This window comes from Varroa destructor, unplaced genomic scaffold (assembly GCF_002443255.2).
Source record: "Varroa destructor unplaced genomic scaffold, Vdes_3.0 BEIS01000002.1, whole genome shotgun sequence".
Taxonomy (NCBI): Eukaryota; Metazoa; Arthropoda; class Arachnida; order Mesostigmata; family Varroidae; genus Varroa; species Varroa destructor.
Genome location: NW_019211455.1, coordinates 21671040 through 21684352, shown reverse-complemented (window position 1 = coordinate 21684352; position 13313 = coordinate 21671040). Strand labels below are relative to the sequence as shown.

Sequence of the window (13313 nt, the reverse complement as noted above, 5' to 3'; positions counted from 1 at the left end):
GATAATATGTTTGTTTGCTAAAGATAAGGACACAGAGCTAATATAGGTTCGGACCTGGGTGCAGGAACATGAATCTTCCGAATGCTCGCATTGAACTTTTACGAATGATAATAAAACACTTTTGTCCTTTCATCGACTGCAGTATCACGATAGGACGCCTTTATCAAACAAAGCTAATTGCGGAACCGTTTGGAACAGACGCAATGTCTCTTCCATCCGCTGGACAGGAAGGAACGTTTACAAAGGGCCTGCGATGCCCTTGAAAGAGCCGATCTTTCGTATTGCAACACGTATTGATTTACACACCGTTGATTACATCACAGGCACGATGCTTGGTCGGAGTGGAGCAGATTTTCGGCCCCACAAGAAAGTGTGGTGTTTGATTCTCAGATAAAGGTTGATACATCTGTGATATGTTTTACGAAGCAAAATAGATTATAAGCAGTAATGAGTGTCTTTAATAAGCTTTAGACAGCTATATATTATATTATTTAATTGATTAGTGCGCTAATTGAAATAAGGTAAGCTTATTGGGCCAGAATAAGTTCTTCACCTACATCTAATAATCACCAATATCCTTTCCTATTTTTCTAAAGGCCATATCGCTAATTACATTGAAAAAATAGTAATAGCAATAATATCTTCGTGCGGTAAGCATAAACAAACGATTTTAAGGATGTATTTTTTTAAAACTTTTGTACCTAAACATAAACTTGCTTCGGTATCGTACTCCCCACTTGTTATTGTTGTTTTTTCTTTTGCTTCGTTACATTTATACGTATTTTGAAATAGTAACGAGATAAATAACCAAAGGTAACCTATAATAACTTTTATCAAGTATTGGCATTTCCAAGCAGCAACTTCACCTTAACTATTGTTCAGTCGTTATCAGTTACGTGTTATAGATTTTTTTTGGTCATATTGTTAATTTTTTTAAAAGAAAAAAGACTGAAGTGACGGCTGGATGAATCGTTGGCAAGAGGTTGCCGTCGAAAGCAGCTGATTTGAAGGCAACGCTTCACACGACTGCATTCGCCCCAATATCGGGCTCTATACGTCCCATTTCAGCCTTCGAATATTCGTGTGGACAATGGCGATATCCACAGATAATCACAACCGGGAACAAAAAAACACTTATCCGCTTAACCGAAAAAATTACCACGTATAATGATAAGCCCAATGTAATGAGACATAACCATCATATGAATTCCTCATATAAATATATATAGTTAAGATACATCAAAGTAATCTTTCGAGTTGCATATATAAAACGTATCCAGTTCTTAGAGGATTGTGGTGCCTCTTTCTCCAATCGAAAAATTTGTGATTTGTGTAGCACACCTACTTCGGGGCTCTTCACATGATTTTGTTACAGCTTGCAGGTTCTAAAATAAGGCAACATTTAGGTGTTAGGGTCTTCCCTAAAACTCGAAAACGCCCGCAAGTGCAATACATCTGTCCGGCTATTGATAGATACAAACTTTACGTTTGAACCCATTGAGTGGCAAAGGGCGAGCGGGTTTATGCCAGTTGCATTCAGTAACCATTTTCTCTATCTAGGTCGTGTTATACCTATTTACTATTCCCACTACTATAAACAGAAGATGCTGCACTGTCTTATTATATGTAATTAATGATATATAAATACAGGTGTTATAAGTGCGTTTTTCACCATCTTTTTTTCACGGCTGCATATACCTAGTACGTCTCCTTTGTTTGGGTCTATATATTCACCTGGTTGTGTGTGATTGGTTGAAATAGGTCGCGAGCACCAAATGTATCTAGGTAAGTGTGTTTTATCCTATTCCTTACATCCTCACAAGCTCATTGCTCATCTTTCTTCATTCATGTACGCAGACCATCCGAAATCTTCCATTCTGGCTGAATTCATTCGATGGTTGCCGGCCATAGTTGTGAATACCGCTACCTCTGTTTTCTCAAGAGGAGCGAATGCGACCAGCCTCAACCAAGTATTACAAGCGAGAAGCCTTCCTACCGGTAGTCTTTTCCTTCACGTTCGTAGATCTGTTTCTCGGTAATTGGAAATGGCGAGTCTCAGTTCAGTTTAGCTGACAGTTCCGCTGGCTGAATGGGATAAAGCGAAAGTGACTTGGCTAGGTCTCCTGCTAACGGGCAGATTCTCCCAACAAAATCTTCCCGCTGCTGCGAGGGGGATGTCCACGGAAGCCCCATATCGTAGTTCCCTTGCACACTTCTTTTCGGCCCCTACAATCCCCAAAGCGAACTTATGATTTTAAAGGTATATTTCTTTATGCCAGCCTTTGTGGCTTACCCATTGGCCACCCCTTAGCGGGTAGCCCTCTGGTGGGTGTAGCTGTTGGTTGGGTCGTCGGTCGACACGAGTGAACTATTTCGGCATCGGTGGCGCTTGTTGGTGGTTGCTAAAATTAACTGATTAAAGTAAAACCTCCTATGTCTACTGGCGCCTCTCTTATCCTCAAGCTTACGTGCTTATTCCCCAGCCATTGCGGAACCGATCCCTGGTAGCAAGCCATGTCTTCCCTTAGCCAGGTTATCAACTAACGAAAGAGCTCCACAAGAGCACTTTTCTTCTTGGACGAATGCTCTGTCTTCCCACAACGATGAGCAGCCGCTCCGGCTGTCCTTGCGGCTGCGCCCAGCATCAACCCCCACGTCTCCTTAGCCCCCAAAGCTAAGCGTGAACGGACTCGGTCGCCTGTTCTCAAATCGTTGGGGGCTTGACCAAGTACCGAAATAGATGTTGGTCGACGATGGTATGGCTGTAGGCATTTCCACTGGCCGTCGTTTCCGCTGCGGCGGCAGCAGCAACACTCGCTACGGTCTGGGGAAGATAGTAAGGCGTTTTGCGCAAGCAATGTCGACATTCACCGATTCATCTTAACCGAGCGTCCTAAGCATAGGGAAGTACGCAGTATAGCATTCAGGCTGGCCCACGCCGAATCCTGATCTCCGCTCAAATGTTTGGCTTTTTGAGTAGACTTGGTCGTTTATTGAGCTAAACGTCACTGTATGCTTACCTATGCAATTCTTAGATGCATAGATGTAGCTACACTAAATATGAAAATCTTTTTTATCATAATAGAATCCTAAACGAACTGCAACGAAAATTCGGAAAAACTATCTGGTGCAACATTTTCAAATAGATTAATTAGAGGTTTGATGTGTGTAAGTCTTATACCAGAGACAATAATTATATTAATTGCTTTTTCCTAATGTCCAATGCTTTGCAAGTATCTGTGTTTGGATTGTGTGATATTTCTACATGAATAGGATTCTGCGTTCGATCACTATCTCCCCCATATATATATCACATTTATTATTTTTGAAATGACAAAATAAAGAATAAAGTAAAATATTTATTCTACATCGTTAACTATTGTAAAAAAAAAAAAGAAAAAAAGCGACACAGCTGAACGTTTATTGAATATTTATTAAACTGACAAATCGTACGCATCGCCTTTGGTTCAACAGAAATGGTGCTTATACAGGACCCTGACTTAACCACAAAATAAGAAGAGGCTGTTTAACGTTATATGTTCAGTCGTCTCAGGCCTTTCCTCCGCGCATGCACCGCGCCAAAGCCCCTGAGAATTTTTGCACCACGTCGGTCAGCCCTGGTTGGTTGGTCAGATCGCTCGCGTGATTTGAGGTAACGAGATGGCGTGACGACCCCCTAAAGCGCCAAATCATCACCAACTTTTCGACGGCGTGTGTCAAATTTTCAGAGCAAGCATCACCTCCTGTACTCATGCATCTTCTCGTTCGACAGAGATCTCTACCTCTATCTCATTCCGAGTTTTGATTCATTTGGCAAGTTGCTAACTCTCATCTCAGTCGCTCGTCAGATCCCGCAGTGCTCGGATCGAGCTCCTCTCGGCTTTCGGAACCTCCATCAGTCCCTTCAGATGAACTACTCATATCCTCTGTTGGCTATGCCGTATCGTCGGTCTACCAGGTAGGTGCTTCCTGGCTTCTATTGAGTTTCTGCTTTCCATAGCTCCGGATTATGATCATACAAAGATACATATACATACACATATTTGACTATGGTCGTCAGAATTATTAATATTGTGAAACGTATAGCTTTGGCATTGCATTGATATTGTTCAAAAAAGATTATTTTCACCACGAGCCTTATATCCTAAGCGTATATATTGTTCAGAGACAAAACAGCAAACGATTCGGTCATATCGTAAGTAATCTCCCGGGACGCATACCATGCTACAATATTAAAACCTATGTATGGTATGTTGTTCAAGATAGCCTCCCTTTGCAACTGGTATAGTTATCATGCATGTTTTTTTTTGGAAAGTGATTTATTTTTACTGGCACTTAGCTCGCTCAAAAGCGTTGACCAGATAGAGATCCGTCTTGAACGGCGGTCTGCCTGTCTGCGATCCTGTTACAGCAGCGGCTTCCTTCTTTCTCAGCCCGCTGAATAACCCTTTCTGTTGGTACGCGCTGGTTGTTGATAGTCGTTGGCGTCCGCGGTTTGTAGCCGGTACTGTAGGCATGAAGCGTCGGCGTGCAATCGCCCCCTCCTCTCTAGTTTTGTCGGCCCTGTGCCCCCTACGGCCGACACCACAGATTCCAGCGGCCCGCGCAGTGATCCTAGGTGCTTTTAGTGCTAGCGATCCGGCTTACAGGCCCCGCTTGCCGTATGACGGAGCTATCCCAGCATCCCTCGTTGTTTAGCGTGCTGACAAAGGAAACGAAAAAAGGCTGCGTCGGTCTACTTCTGACAACGGACAATAAGCACACGTTCCGGTTTCGTTCAGTTATTAATATCCTACATTTTGGATTTCTGATATTCGATGGTGATCGACTTAGGAGTAGCACCATGCTAAACTCTCAAGTCCAGTGTTTCAAGTGCGTTTTTATTGTGCCGTACGATATATTAAGACAGGTTAGTAACGCATTTCGCTCTGTCCTAAACAGGTTAATATTAGAGTTATCTAATACAGAAATTTTCCAAGCTAACTTAACGTCACATTCACATCGGCTAGTTCACTCTCTCGGCTTTTCCAGTAAAGATGCCAGGCCACACTAGCTCGCGCGCCAGCGCTATGATGCTAAATCATTATATATGAGTTAAGGCGCGAGTGCCCCCCACATCAGCTGTCACTCAGCAAACGATTCGCGCCGGAATGATGCCAAATAAATTGTTTCTATAGGCTCCACGGCGACAGTTCAGCCTCGGGACTATTTTTTAATCTTTACCCTGTCCATAATTATGTGCCAAGACTGAAGGCATTTTAAACCAAGGAAAGCGCGCGCATATGAGGAAACGCACGAATCGCATAGAGTGTCCGATTGTTTTCGACTGTTACACACCTTTGCGAGGCACGCACGCAATGCAGAAAACCTGCTTCGCGTACTTTCGTATTCCTCTCGGAAAACTGGACCGTTCATCTTCTGACAGCAGCGACGGCGCCTGCTGAAGATATGGTAGCTGCGTCTATTTATGCTGTGGCACCATGTGCTGCATCGTCAATAATCTGCCTGATGATCGCATATTGTAGGAACACTCTCAACCTAAACAGGTATCTTGCTTTTTTGCCGTTCGCGTCCGTGCCGAGATGTAATGCCTAAACGAATATCCGATCAAAAGATAATTTATGTGAACCTTGATGTCCGAAGTTACTGAGGAGCCATGGTTAAAAAAAAACGATGTTATTACTTGGTAGTCCATTGCGTCAACACGCAAACGAAGGCAAGAAGAAAGTTCTTTTCAATCAACAAAGAAGCAGAGCTAGAAAAACGCTGCTCCACGAGACTGAAGTAGGTTTATTCGCGCGTAATTATAAGCTGAATGTTTCGTTTGTGTGGGTGACAGAGTATTTAGAAAAAAAGTCATTTGATTTTGAATCAATTGCTTTGAAAAAGTCTACAACCACACGCGACGCGTAAACTTCTATCGAGATTCAAACCACTTGGCCATACTAACGGTTACTGCCCCTCTGAAAGTGGATCAGCAACAGCCACAGTGCACCGTGCGTTTAATTCATAGTCCAACATATTGACGGGCCGCATATAGAGTCGCTCGGCACTCAAAAGACACCCTTTGACTACCGACAATCAAACCTATCCGGACAATCAGTTCAATAGGTACTAAACCAACCACGAAACATAAGTGCTGCTCATATTAGACTTTATTATTATTATATCACAACGCGAAGAGCCAGTGCTCGCACGAAGGCCTGTTTCCAAATAACCTGTACTTTGTTGCTACTCCGGACGGCTAAACGGGGTGTGACAACAATGATTTCGCTACTTATCGCTCGAGGCGGACAGCGTAATCTATAATCAGCTCGTTTGTTTAGCTAGAAAAATCGCAGCTTACCAGTTGGCGTACCCGCAGACGGCTAACGCTTACAGAGGCTGCGAGCTGAACTGGTAAGGGTACACATTACATGCTGTTTGTGTACATTTTGTCATCGTCGGCCGCACGGTCAGCGGCGGCCGATAGTCACTGACCCGCGTTGATGTCTGTGCATTTTCTAGAAAATGAACGGTCACTTACTGCCGCTATAGATAATAGCGCAATATAGTAAATAGCTTCGGTGTCATTGCCAGCTCTTCACACGAAACGAACTTCTCGCTTATAGCAACAAAACTCTCGTGCTGCTTAACCATCGGCCTGGTCTGATCGATGATATTAGGTGTTGTTGAGTCGCTGATTTACGTCCCATACGATTTCTTGGTCCCTTAACAATGGTGACATTTCTATCTGCGTCATTGTCACACGTTTCGATATTAAACCGAGAAAATATTGTATGCATCGCTCTTCATCATGTTAATTTATTTACATTTTCCTGTTGGATATTCTTAGCCAGTGCGTGGTGGACTTGATTCATAGTCACACACAGCGGCGGGACCTTCTAACGCCGCCAAGGAGGGCACATATGTGGGCCCCCGCGATATTCAGGCTGAACCCGACTTGATACAAACTTGCGATCTGTTCTAGAGAGATTCCGTTGTCAATCGGAGACAGAAAACAAGAAAGAATAAATTGTATTTATGGACCTACTGCCTTAAGTTAACATAAAATCGGACGACACTGGAATCGCTTCACGATCGTTCTGTGGTGCACTCCTTTAAAGGCAATCCTATTTGCGGGACGAAAAGGTACATCTCGTTGTTAGCTGACAAAACTGTTGAAATGACGGCGGCATGAAGAGAGGTATCTTGTGACAAGCCCTGTTTTTTCGAATTTACTACTCAGGCCCACAGACTAACAAAGCTATGAATATTCTCTACGAAACTGTTCGTTGTCATTTGCCTCAGACAATAAATTAGCTAATTTAAGGAAGTTGGATCAGAACACTATGGGACTCCGAAACTTCTATTAGCTATGAAAACGCTTATGCAGTTAAAACATCTAGCCAATTGTGGCTAATCAAGTTTATGTAGTAGACTGAGTATAACGTACGTGATGGAAAAACAGAATTGCTTTCGAACTATTCTGACAGCTATGGAATATAAAAAAGGAAGCTTCTGGGGATATCCATACATCTCGTTTGTAATACCTAATCTTTTCGGTTGATGATGATTATGATGGCGCGCTAGATATATGTAATGTCTATCATCGCAGCCATAGAAGTATCGATAATCTCGTTGCTCTCAAAGACGCATTGTTGAATATATTCCCGGCACATATGTCAGCTAATGGGGAAGTTCTATTGCCCTTGAGTAGTTTCGTCCGCTGCGATACATCGAACAGTGAAATCTTCTACTACAGAGCTAAAGACAGCCGGTTCGAGTGTCATACCAGGTCATAAGGCCCTACAACGCTTTACGCTTATGAGATAATATCTAAACAGAAAGCGTGAGTCCAGCTTATTCATTTCACAGGAATTTGTATATCTAGGATCTCAATACGTTCGCAACGGCTTGCTTGGTGAGCCTTATATCGCGAGCAGTTTTTTCGGTCCTAGACCGGATCTCTTACCAATTCGAAAGTCTGTTTCGATTATAACAAAACAGGCCGCAATATATGTCCGTATCTATCAATGAATACAGTTAAACAATCAACTCTGCCTGTTTTCCCGATTTAGTGAAAGTACTTCTTTGTTAGCTGCGCAACTTTCCTCGACCGACTAACTCTCGAAGCCTGCACCGCTACCACTATAAAAGTACTATACATACCTCTCACACCAGCCTTCACTGGCACCCACTCGATTCGCCAAATAGTCTCAACTGTTTTCCGACTACGACTGCGGGATGTGCTTTCCCCCGCACCCCCATCCCCTCGCATATCCAAAGCGAAACTGTTTCGATTCTTTAGAAGCTTTGAATATTGGATGTTTCCCGTGCAAAAAACAGACTCAATAAGCTAGTTAGACTACTTTTACTGGGGCTCGAGTTCAGCTTTATTCGTGGCAACAGTTAAGCACCCACATCACAAGGCGACCCGGTGACCCATATATTAAGGTTTGCTATCCACGCTTGCACAGACCCTTACATATGCATAGCTTTATTTTGAAAATTGCTAGTGACCAACAACGAACTCACTACGAATATACCGAGAACAACTCTCTCCAGCCAGCATGAGTACCGTTCGGCTGGGGGTAGTATAGCAGAAATCATGTTGCGATCATAAGATTTCTACTTCAAGCGAAGGCTTTTACACTGCGAGGTGAGTTTACTTAGTACAATGTTGTCGTGAAAAAAGTCGTTCGATAGACGCGCGATTGGGTGCGCGAGCAACTGTGTTCCGACCCGAATTGCATTTTTTAAAATATACAGTTTGCCGGTACGCTAACTGTTACTCGTAGTCTGACGACAATAGAGCCCTGCCTCTGTACGACGAAATTCAGGTATCAGGACAGAACATGCGCTTTGGAAATGGATGGCTCCCTCGGTAAGTCTTCTCGTAAATGGGTACCCGCCATTGTGAATTACACCACCAATCTATTGTTGCTAAAAGGGATTTAGCCTTTTTCGGCGTCACCCCACACGTATTGTTATCGAAACCTGAAATATTGTTGTTGTTGTTTTCTTCAAAAATGCAGTTGAAGTATAGCCTATTTATTCGTTTTAGGTATTATCTTCATAGTTTTTTGTTGTGCAGTAGGTCAACTCTCATGGCCGTAGTATTATAGCCGTTGAGTGAGCTGAACTAGTATAGGTTTTCCGCAGAAATGCAATAGCAACTTCATTCCTAACCTGGAATGAATTAATGCTAAATAGTATTTTATTGATTTATGGCTAAATGTATGTATGCTTTTGGCCAGTTTACCGGTAATAGATACATTTATCGTATCCCGACTATTTTCTTATACATTAACTGGAAACGTAAGGGGCATAAATGTAAATAACTAAGTAATTTTAACATGGCTTCTTATAATATCTTGTTACCTGTCCACGCAACCTTAACATTGTAAGTTGACAAACGGCTGACGAAATAGGTAATTGCTTGCGCCCCTTGAACAAATTTTACCAGTTCTTTTATGGGAGAACCTCCAACACGCATAAAAGCATTACTTGTCTTGGTTATCACCAGCGACCGAGATCAAATGTAAATATAGCGGCGAGTTCTACTGAACATATACGTTGTCACCTCTTTGTAGCTGTGCCTGTGCCTTGTCCTTTGCTATAAAAAATTAGTTACGGCGTCGATCACTTAGACGTTCACTCTTTAACCGACCTGGCCATCAACAACTGTTTCAGTTCTATTTGTTGTACTGCTCAGCAGTAAAACTAGCGTTGGTCTCATTCAACCTGTAATGATTGGTTTCCTACCTGTCTATCAATCTCTCTGTCTGTGTAGTGGCCGCTGTTCATTATTGTTGTTAGAAACTGTGGCAACTACTTTGTGTGGGCGCGAATTCGCTGCACGTTTGACCCCGCCTATTCCTCCACCCCAGTATGCGGCGTATTGGCCGCCCTCAACAGGCGCCGTGGCTCTTCAACATCCACTCGCTCGGCCTAAGCCGGCTATGGCCAGTTGCCGGTCACAAGCTACGAAGAGAGAACCTCCGGCGCTGCAGAACGCCTGCAACGGGGGTCGTCCGATGCTCCCAGTTCTGACTTGCTGACCCTCGACCTCTCCCTCCGCCCTATTGTGTTTGGCTCCGCCTCCTGCGCCGTTGCTGGCTCTACCCCACGACCCGATCGAGTTTAGCTTCATCACCGTGCCCAGTAAGCCTCTATGCTAACGGTTTCGGTAAAATCATACAGTAGAAGACACAGCTTTTTGAAGATTTGAGAATGATAACAATTACGATAATGAGCATCAGAGCTACTCAAGAAACGTGCGTGTTGAAAATAACTGAATAATAACTGAGTTCCTAAAGAATTCTAGCGAGCAAATAATTGTAATGTGTGTGCGCCTTACTAGTTACTTTCGATGAACTTATTCAGTTTACGTGATGTTGCCCGCTTTTACTCGTTCGGCAATAAATTTAATCCATCAGCTTAAGGATTCAGGTCTTCTGATGATAAAACATAACAGGGATGATGACGGTGATGATTCACCAATGCCTTGTTCTTTGTTCTATTTCTCTGTCTCTTAATTTTTCAGTTCTGAAGATTAACTGCAATTGCTTTTCAAAAACTTACACATCACCTCATGACGTCTTCATCGCATAGCACTGCGAATCTTCAGAATTTAGTGAAAATGTACAACGGTTCTCGGCATTATTTGAATGAGATTTGCCATTAATTCTGCCACGGGTGGTCATAAATAACCACCTTTGGTCGCGCAGGGTAACGCGTATCAGACAATGGTCACGTGACTCGACGGCCGCTCTCACCGTTATGCTGATACTAAAAGCTTCGTGCCTTGATGTTTGTTGTGCGCTCGTATGTGCAAAAGCCTCTTTGTAGTGGTTTCGATCTCAAACAGAGAGTCCCACGGCCTCATTGGCCCGTCTTACGCCGTCAGCTTTCCTCTCGAATGAATAAATGAGTGCTAACGTAACGTTCACCGGGCCCGAGTCCGCTCTGTGCCATGTGAGTGTCTGTAAGCGGGGCTTTCGTTTTGTTTCCGTCCCATTTCCCAGAAAATCAGTTTACAATTGACAATACTTACTAGCAATAACTTATATAACATTGCTAAAAATCTATTTAGAACTAAAGAGTTTAAAAAAAAAAAAAGCTATTCCACGTTGCCGAGAATCAGATTGCATATAGCTAGGTAATTAATTGACAGGTGCCAGGAAACATCTCGTTTGGATTGCTTATATGTTAAAGGCCAAGAAGCTTAGCAATACAATCGCCATCTTGGTACAGGACAGAAGTACACCATAGAATAGAAGATCATAGTAATTTGCTTCTGAAATTGATCCCTTCCGCAATTATGTTTAAAGCGATTCTACTAGATTTTGTCCCATTGTACGGACGTAGTTTAACGAACAGATGGCCGTAAGCAGATACCCTACCTGTAATCGTCTAACATACGAGTATCTATGCACAAACGTATTTTCAATAGCTGAATACACATATTTACGAAAATAAACAAGCATATATTGTGTATAGTGTAGTTCGTTTCAACATCTCTTTAGCCAACTCGTAATTGGAAGGAAATATGTTTCCTTGTACAGGTTGGGTCTCGTAGCTGCTGCGAATTCAAATGTCCGAGGCCATGCTGTTAACGTTATTCCCGTATAATCATTCGAAAAAGTCATGTTCTAAGTAACACTGATAATTTCGTCCATTTGAATCCTATGTCGCCACGGCTCGAAAAATTCGAAGTAATGCGATCAACAGACGCTGCCGTGCAGTACTCACTTGTCGTCGAGAACGCGAGCCCAACTATATTAGAATCTACACTTATCACTGCTCATCGTGGCGTCCATCTTTAGCACGGTTAATCACCAGCGCGATATGTTCGCAACTTGTCGTGTCGTGTCTCTCTATGCCGTACTTTTATCAACCGAGATAGATAGGGAAACATTACAGTAACCAAATAAAGCGAAATAATAAAGTCGCTGTTATTGTTGGGCGCCACTTGTTCAAGATTCGTAACTGGGTGTAACTTCTACTTCAAGTACTTCGTAAACCGTCCTTCGACAATTAGCATTCAGTGAGCTCGCATTAAGTTAAACTGCTGCTGGTTTGTAATAGATTTGGTAATATATTTTTCTAGAGATGGTATTAAGGCGAGAGCACTTGCTAGTTACTGTTAGACATGTATGCTGTTGTCTAGGTGCTAGTTAGCCGAACCTTGGCAAGGAATATTTCAAGCACAACTGACTCATAAGAGACACTCTAGGTTCGATCCCATGTAAATATTTCCAGTTACAAAATTCAAAGGTAATTCTAACGTAGAAGCGATACCTGTGATTTCCTATTCGGTTAGGCGGTACGCGTTATAGGACAAACAAGCTGTGGCCTATATGATGGCATACTGTGAAGCGTTGGGTTTCGATTTTCGACGGACACAAATTTTTATCGTCCTGAGAGATGCAGATCTTAACTAAGTCTACTAGATGATTATTCCATCCGGAAAATTCAGTCTGTCCTACTGGGACTGCCTTGAAGACATTTGATTTTTAGCGGACATGTCATCCATTGTTTGCCTCGTCAGAAGTCATGCAGTCTAGCGACGGGTTTGCTCCCGTATTTACGGCACCGGTAGTGGCTTCGGCGCTTAATAAACCTGAAACATCCTTGGACTACACGGACTATCCGATGATGCTCATCATCAGGATAGCATCAGGATAGGCACAAAAACGAACAAAGACTACCGCAAAAGTCCGCCCGCTCATAGTAACGGATAGTATTTTCAATCGCTGTTCCATAGCTTGTCGATGCAGACGTCGTCATGGGCAAATCCTCCCGTATTTTTTTCGAATTGGGTTTTATCGTGCCAGCTGCATATGATAATAGCAGAAAGTTGCTAACCTCTATAAGGGCGCTTTTGTGCCTACAGTAACAAGGCCGATCAGAATTTAACGGAAGCGAATAGCGTCTGGCCAAAATCCGGCAAAAACCCATAGCCTGTCTTCAAGGCCGTACACAGAGCGCACATCATCTCTAAAGGTCGCTCTGGCTCCAGCTTTAAACCAGATGAAAAAAAGTTAGCCGATGTCAAGCACTTTCCTCTCAAACAAAACACAGGTTATTTTCCGCAAGGATGACAGCATGAATTTCCAGTGTCCTGCTTCGTAACTGCTGTATAGCACCATAAAGCGACGCAGCTCTAGTCCCTCTCTGTTGACAGAACAGGGTCAAGATACAGGTACGGCAGCTGCATCGTAGACTACCTCATGCATCTGCTAAGCACTGAATACGCAATTGCCAGTTTCGCACCACAGCATGGGCGCTCAGCAAGTAGTAGAACGGGCTTCGCCTATTGAAGTCCA

The 13313-nt window shown here is 43.1% G+C and overlaps 1 long non-coding RNA gene across 3 annotated transcripts; it reads right to left on the bottom strand.

The window, feature by feature from the left end:
• Nucleotides 1-3409: 3409 nt before the first annotated feature.
• On the bottom strand, nt 3410-7215 carry LOC147757505 (uncharacterized). Of its 3 annotated transcripts, none has more exons than XR_015321589.1 (3): nt 6347-7215; nt 5338-5591; nt 3410-4702 (listed from the first exon to the last, which is right to left on the bottom strand). It is a non-coding gene; the product is annotated as an uncharacterized LOC147757505 (long non-coding RNA). The 3 variants fall into 3 exon arrangements; XR_015321590.1 differs by lacking the exon at nt 6347-7215 and adding an exon at nt 6219-6332; XR_015321588.1 differs by lacking the exon at nt 6347-7215 and adding an exon at nt 5951-6212.
• Nucleotides 7216-13313: the final 6098 nt, after the last annotated feature.